Consider the following 7,834-nt stretch of genomic DNA (forward strand, 5'->3'; position numbering starts at 1 on the left):
TGAATACTTTATCACTGATTATATTGCAAATACTGGGGAGAAAATGTTTGTTAACCAAAACAATTCATTATAAACAGAAACTAAATTAGCTCACAAGATGCCAGAAAATCTGGAGCCAAAATTTATCAGCCTCTCCTTTTGTCATAATCTCTCCACAAATCATAACCTTAGCTCTAAGAATAAAAAAGTTTAGCTAAGAACAAACTCAACTTAGGTGCTCATCACTGTAATAATTTCTTTCCCTTTGCAGGTCTATTTGGCAATTATTTTGTGCATAGTGGAGTGGAAAGAAAATAAACAACTCAAACCCATTTCTTAGGTGATTTAAATAAACCAAATTTTTGCAAGTCTGCCTCCCAAAGGTTCTGACTCCTAAGTAAATGACAAATCACAGCAATAAATAATGCAGTCTGATAGAGAAACTTAAAATTCACTGGCATGAAAACAGACGTTGCTCAACAAATTGCCAAATATGTCATGTACTACCTACTTTTTCAACTTTTATAAATTTGTGTTCAGCCTATTTGTGTATTTTTTATTCGATTTAAGCCATTCTCTTGAATCAGCTTGTAGACTTAAAAATCAAACATATAAACAAAATGCAGCTTTTTTTTTTTTTAATTGTTCCCATGTCAAAGTGGACTTTTTAAAGACTCAGCAACTGGAGGAATCAGGATCAAGGAAAACAAAGCAATGAAATCAGAAGTTATTCATGTAATATGGAACGTGTTTATGGGTGGCTCTAAGTCTTAGATTTTGGTACTGGAAAATGCTAGATCTTTGTACATGGAACTACAACAGGATAAAGGATTAAACACAGATAAAACAGACAGGACTTCATACAGAGAAAAGGATCATGCGAAAAACTCTTTAAAAATACCCCAGACTGCCAATGCAACCTGTGCACAGTGTAGAACCTTCTTGTGTGTGACATTTGATTGCTGAATTGAAGATGACTGTTGAAACATTACACAAGAGACTTTTTACAGCCTGCATAGCATTAAAACCAAACCAACCAACCAACCAAACAGAAAAAAAAACCCAAACCCCCAACATTGCTCCACCTAACCTACATAAGAAATTATCTAATCTTTACAGTGGGGAAACACCAATTTCATGAAAAATTTGGATTCCCACTTTGTAAAGTATTAAAGAATAGAGCTATTGTACATGGCAACGCTGGTGAGAGAGTATGCAAAAAGTGAGTGAATATACATTTAAGGAAGTTCAATTACATAAATTCAGCAGTAGGGAGCTCTTCCTTACAAAAAAGCATTTGTTGAAACACTGCACACAAAAAGGCTCTTTCTGAATGTCATGAAAGTACTTTTACCGGTGGATATACTTAATGGCTTCTACCCTTTTTTACATTAGGTCACAACTTCAGTGTTTCAATACGAAAAGGTTAAATGGTTTGTTTAAAATCTGACCTTCCAGGTTTTCAATCCTTTCAATGTTGTTCAAAGCTACATTTAAATATTCCAGCTTCTTTAGTTTGCCCACATTTTCTGTAAGAAAACGTAGATCTGTTATTTCAGTTTTCTTCATTGGAAAAGACATTATCATTTTACTTGCAGACTTTACTTCAAAGAAACAATACAGCAGAAAAATAGGAAGGACAAATCAGAATATGTCTCAGATTACTGAGCATTAATAATTTAATTTTAATGAAAAGACAAACCCAGGAAATTTCTTTGAAAACACAAATTAAAATAAAAAAAAATAAAAAGAAATAAGGAAGGTTTTAAACACATTTTTTATCAAAAATTCATGTAATTGTAAAACATATATAATGCAACAGGACTGGCAAAAACCATGGTGAAACATTCCATTTGTCATGAAACTTAGAAAGGACCAGGCCACACTTAGTCAATCTTTATAAAATCAGAATTTTAAACTGACTTATACAGAAAAGAATGGCTTCTTTAGTACAGATTTAGTTTTAAAAGATCTTTTATCTACCGGATTAATTCCAGAAACTTCCTCTCCTCCCTTTTTAAAATTTCTGCAAATAAGTATATATATGGCTTCAGTATGAACAGAACAAAGCCACACACATCCTTCTAATCTGGAATTTAACCTGTATTGTGTTCACCAGAAACTATTGAGATTATCAGTTTCACAGTGTGTAGTGTTGTGTCAGAATGGCTAGCATTTCCTCCTTTGAATACACAAAGGAAGTAAAGAGGGAATAGGGTTGTGGGAAAATCACATTGAGGGTGGGAATTAAAGAAAATTGGGTCCTAACAGAAGCGTAGTATTACAGAAAGATTTTTTAGAGTAAAATTACAGGTATCACGTTCAGGACAGTTAGCATCCACAGAATCTACATCACCACAGTTCCCTAAGCCACACATGCTGATAGGAGCGATGGAGGATGGAGTGGAGTGGAGACACCGTGGCCATGCCCTGTTGTGCTCCCTGCAGGAATGGAAACTCGATGGGACCACACAGCTGATCAGCTGCATAGCAGTTGTCACATGAAGAATCCATGAGAAGTCTGTGGCTGAGCCAACCGTTGTGGTGACATTACTTTCCGCCAATGAAATAATCTCATTGTAATACTAACGCACACCTCCATCTCAAAGCTGCCTGCTTCCAAGGTACTACTACACCTCACTGGGCACACAACACCAGTTAGTAACAACAATATGTATGACTAGAGTCACTCAATCTCCACCTAAATGTGATGGAAATGGGCTAGTCCTGGACTGAAATAAATCCAAGGGGTGGGGGGTGGGGGTGGGGGGCGGGGATTGTTGTCTAAACTCTCAGATTACCCAGCTCTGATTCAGTGTTCACACAGCTAGGTCAAGCTGACTCACTCTCTAAAGTTATCATGAAGGGACTTCTGGTCAAGGTAGTCAGCCTTGGGGAGCATGAGAAACAAAGAACAGATAGTGAAACCACCGTTACCTAAGTTATGCAGAAAGAAGCCTTCAAGTGAGGAAAGTTCTGGCTCCGAGAAGAAACAGGATGATAAGATGTTGCAATCCACTCACATCAACAGACAATTAGTTGAAAATAAGACAAAGCTAATTGTGGTAGTGGGAGATCATGACCTCCAACTCAAATAGCCCCCCTGAAAGAGGGCAAAACCCCATTTGAGGAGCATGCGTAGTTAGCAGAGAACTTCAGTAGTGCTGTCTGAGGGTGCGTACTAATTTGCATTAGAAGCCAGAAACTTGTAACTAATCCTGTGTATGATGAATGAATATGCAATGTACTATGAAGTATAAAAAGTGGACAGGAGAGGGGAGAAGTTAGGGAAGACTCTGTCGTAACTCCTGGGATCAGTCAACGGGCTAAGCCTGTCTTCTCCCCCATAGGAACACCTATTGGGTAAGAACTTTGCCTTATGCATGCTAAATAACTAACTCATTCTAGCTGTTATTAGTGATTATAATTTAGTTGTATGTAATTTTATCACCAGTGATCATGAACCTTAATTTGTCACAATTTAATATTAATAGTGTTATTCCCTAAGCTGTTAGTGTGAGTCCTTTGTGGACGCTAGCATTTGTCAGCAGCAGGTAACACATTTAAACAAAGCGGGCAGACCCGCTGAGGGGCTCCCCTCATGCTGTCGGTGTGTTTCCCTGAACAAGGCAGTGGAATTGCCCTCCGATCCAGTGGGACTGTTCAGTGAAGGGTTCTTATAATGGGACGCTGACAGACTGGTTAGACAGAAGAGTCTTGGCTTTCCTGAGGTGCTAATAGTTAAAACACCTGGGGTTGAGAGGATTCCTCCTGCCCCCCGACACTTCACATGACAAGGGTAGCAAATCTTAGTAATTTCCAAAAATGTCTGAAAAAAGCAAATACCACTTGAGATACATGACTCACAGGTCAGAGACATAAATCTGAGACAACATACATAGTATAACTTGTGTCACAATTCACCAATTCCTCCCCAACCACTAGATATTTCAAAGATCTGATTGGAAAATCTACCCAATGAAGTTATAAAGTTTACCTCAAACTCTAATTCACAAGCTTCTCTGATCAACTGCTGTACAAACTGTCCCTGCTGAGACAAGGAAAGAAATTGAAGCAGAGGGAGCTTCATCTGACCAACTTAGATCATGTCTACAGCTGAGTTAGTTTTCTAGGCTTGTCTATAATCAACAAAGAAAAATAGGCTCTTCAAGGTGCAATATGTCTTATCTTAAGTTGGTTGTCTAGAACCAGTGAGCCAAATCATGCTCAAAAATAACGCCTTTTCTTCATCACTGGTTATAAAAGGAGGTTACAGTAACTGCCTAAGACACAGACGTCTAAAAGTTTGGTGACATGAATCCTATCACTTAGTTTACTAAAGCCTTGGAGAGATATTTTCTTCATAATTCACAAATGATGAAATTAATTTCTCAGCAAAGATTTGTGCAGATTAGGCTGGCTGTTCATTTTTCTTACTATTTCTGTAACAGCAGTGCCTGTATACATGAAGATGTGATAGAGACAAGTGTTGAAGCCAATGGTATCTTGTGGAGTTTTTTCTGTGTGCAGAAAAGAACCAGCACCCATCCATAGAGTGGTTGCCTTATAACTTGTTGTAAGTCTGATCTTGAGGGTTGCGTAAAGATTTTCTTCAAGAAGAGAGAAGGCACATCCCAGTAGAGTCAGTATAATCCGTGAGGCTATGCTTATTGAAGAAAACCATGAGACTTAGACTAGTATTACTTTCTAATAGATTCTGGAGGAGGCTTGTTCATGAAACTGAAAATACCCAAGGAGATAACTTTATTTTACGTCCCTTGAAATTTACTACAAATCCTCATTTTACTGGTATTTCTCTTCACATTACATGATGTTTCAAATAAACTTCTTTCATAAAATGCCTTTCAATGTCCAAATGACCTTTATTCTTGCTGGAAGCCAGCTCCCTCTCCAGTATTTAATACATGCACACACACATTTTGAAGCATGCTCAGAACTGCTGTGTGCTCTGCATGGACATGTTGATATCCACTGGGAAGAAATACTTCTCAAATTCAGTACTTTGTAACCCAGCCCCTATGGGCAACCCTTTTGGTCACTACTTATACAGTGCTGCTTTTTGTTTGTTTGTTTGTTTTGTTCATTTATTCCTGATTCATTATCTTGGAAAGCTGTTACAGTATACAAGAATATATAAAGTAGTAAGTTACATACTTTCCTAACTCCTAAAGTTAGATTATGTTAAGATAAAAATTGGATACACCAAAAATAATGAGATTGCTTAAAAAATCTTGTGTCCAAAAAGCAATAATCTGAAAGGTAATATGATATACCATACTAACCTAAAGGAGGTATGAGTGTTGAAAAAAGATGAAGTCTTGCACCTTATTTAGGGACACAGTAACAGAGGGAAAACCAACTTATTTTAGTCCCATTTTTGATGGGGCAGAGCAGCATAAACCAGTTTCAACAATCTTATTCTCTCTGGGAGAAGATTCCTCCACTCTAAGAAATGCAGATGTTACCAGTACAGATACAGTTTCCTGATAAGCCCCTCCAGAGAGTTTAAAGCCTTTGCTTACAAGTCCTGAGCACAGAATTTCACCCTAAAACTTCAGAGATGTTTCTTTCTTCCTCTTAAGGGGCTTCAAAGAAATACGCTAATATAATTCCTGAGCACTTCTGACTTTTCATTCTTCACCAACACACTACCTGCAGAGTCTAAGCTTTTCCAGCCCTAGGCTTGATGTCATATCTTTCTGTAGAGAGCACAGCAAACATGTGAACCTATAGCACAAAACAGACCATATGAACTTATACAGTCCCCAGTGGTGCAGGAAGACCATTGAGACTTCATTGTAAAAACTTGTCTTTATGCACAAAAGCAAGTATTTTATCTGAATGAAAATTATTTAAATGTTAACAAAACCCACTATTTGTATAAAAATTGAATTTTAAAACAAACCTGAAGACAGCTAGTCCTATATCACAGTCCACGGTATATGCTAAACTGTCTGTCTATCTGTTTCCCACAAAGACAGGACATTTAAGTCATACCTTGACTTTTTTAGTTTTTAATGAATCAAAGGTGTTCCACACTCATATTCTACTGACTTGTATCTCAGTACCGTCTTTTTCATTTAAAATTTCCCTTGCAAATTTCTAAGCTTCTGAACAAATTTACCAAAGAGACAGGGAAAGAAAATCTTGTAGGAGCAGATCAACAAAGAACTTTTCTGTAGTTACTTACTCTAAATTCCCTTAAAGTATAACTCAACAGATACTTTTTTCTGATTTCAAAATTATGCATGTAAATCCATTTAAAAAAAAATATCCAGAAAGCACTTACCGATTTTGGGAATTAGATTATTCTGAAGATAGAGAATTTTTAAATCTCGACACCATTTGTCAAGATACTCTAGTTTTTCTATTTCCTGCTGATGTAAAGAGATCTCTTCCAGTGAAAAAATTTCACAGTTGTTATGTTCTGCACGTCTTCTAACAAGATCTTCAGTAACTGAAAGAAACATCTGATGTCATATTTCCCTTCAGTAATTTTCTGCCATCTGACTTATGAGCAACTTACAGAATCATCAAAATCTTTTGTTCCACCATACCAAATAGATGTCTGGTAGGAACACCAACAAAACTAAAATCACCTCGAAAAGACATCAAGTACCAAGTAAGTTCATCCCACTCTGCCACAGTAAACTTAATTTGTGGAACACACTCATGTCACCTGTAACATTTAGAAAAATCCATATGAAAATTGCTGAGTCTTCCATACATGTGATACAACTCTGGCAGAAATTAATCCAGCATCCACTACCTTCAGCACAGCTTGCGTGGCAGATTGATTCATGTCGACAAGCAATGGAGTGTTTTACGCTCTTTTATTTCCTGATGCCAGATGTTCACCTCATAGACAGCAGGGGGGGAAGTAAACCAGCTACTGTGTGTCATCATATTCTTTTGCCATCATGATGTGCACAGAAATAAGCAGAATAAATGTTGAAAGTGGGCAGGTATTTTTTACTTTTTTTCATGCTTGAGGCAAAGCCATAACTAATTAATGCTTATAAATATTTATGTTAGAATGAAATTTAATCCTCACTACCAGCTCATTAGCAGCCAGCAAAGGAGTTTTTGGCCAATTATCATGCAGTAACATTTAATGCCAGACAATCTTTCAAACAGTGAAAAGGCTCTGTATAATGAAGGTAAAGGAATTCTGAGGACCAGCACTCAATCTTGAGCTAGATATTATTACTTTGTTTCCAGTCCACCGCACCAAAAAAGCCCTAACATTTCCCTTTCCTTGACAAGCAGTGAGCTACAGTGAAGTACGGATAGGGTTTTATCAAATTAGCATGGGTATGTTCATGATTGTTAATAAAAAAAAAAAAAGAGAAAAGACTAGCCAGCCTTCCTAAAAGGCTCTGAAGAAAAATAAGTAAAAAGAAAAAAAAAATCCAGAAATCTGTGAAAACAATTTTTTCCTACTATGCATTAACTAGAAGTATTATTGCACTGCTTCTTTGTCTCAGGAAGGTTTTGTGAATTCATCCAGTTTTATTTGTGGTCCTGGAATGGCTGCACACATTCACTGGTCTGCTACAAGCTGGGTAATCTATGTACCACAACAGCCCAAACTCACAAGTGTCAGTGAAGCTCCTCTATCTACAGCCTTAGGGAACGGGGTGAAACTGGGTTTGCATATATTATATTATTTGCAGATGAGCAGAGTTAAACCTCCTTTCTCTTCAATAGTTTCATCTGACATGATTTACAAAATTATATAGTGGTGATACTGATGTAAGAAGAGATCCTGTCTGCACATCAGGCATAATGGGAAAGGTAAGTATATTTCTTTTTTAATCATGTTGGGCAGGCT

General features: G+C 37.1%; 1 protein-coding gene across 1 annotated transcript in view; it reads right to left on the reverse strand.

The window, feature by feature from the left end:
* The window catches only part of DNAAF11 (dynein axonemal assembly factor 11), a 28,270-nt gene extending 21,813 nt beyond the window's left edge, over nt 1-6,457 (reverse strand). Inside the window, exons 1-2 of the mRNA XM_056332836.1 lie at nt 6,290-6,457; nt 1,431-1,508 (exon numbers count right to left, since the gene is read on the reverse strand). The gene's annotated coding sequence lies outside the window, so the exon portion shown is untranslated. The remainder of the gene's footprint in view (nt 1-1,430; nt 1,509-6,289) is intronic.
* Between the last annotated feature and the right edge of the window lie 1,377 nt (nt 6,458-7,834).

Source organism: Falco biarmicus, chromosome 3 (genome assembly GCF_023638135.1).
Source record: "Falco biarmicus isolate bFalBia1 chromosome 3, bFalBia1.pri, whole genome shotgun sequence".
NCBI lineage: Eukaryota > Metazoa > Chordata > Aves > Falconiformes > Falconidae > Falco > Falco biarmicus.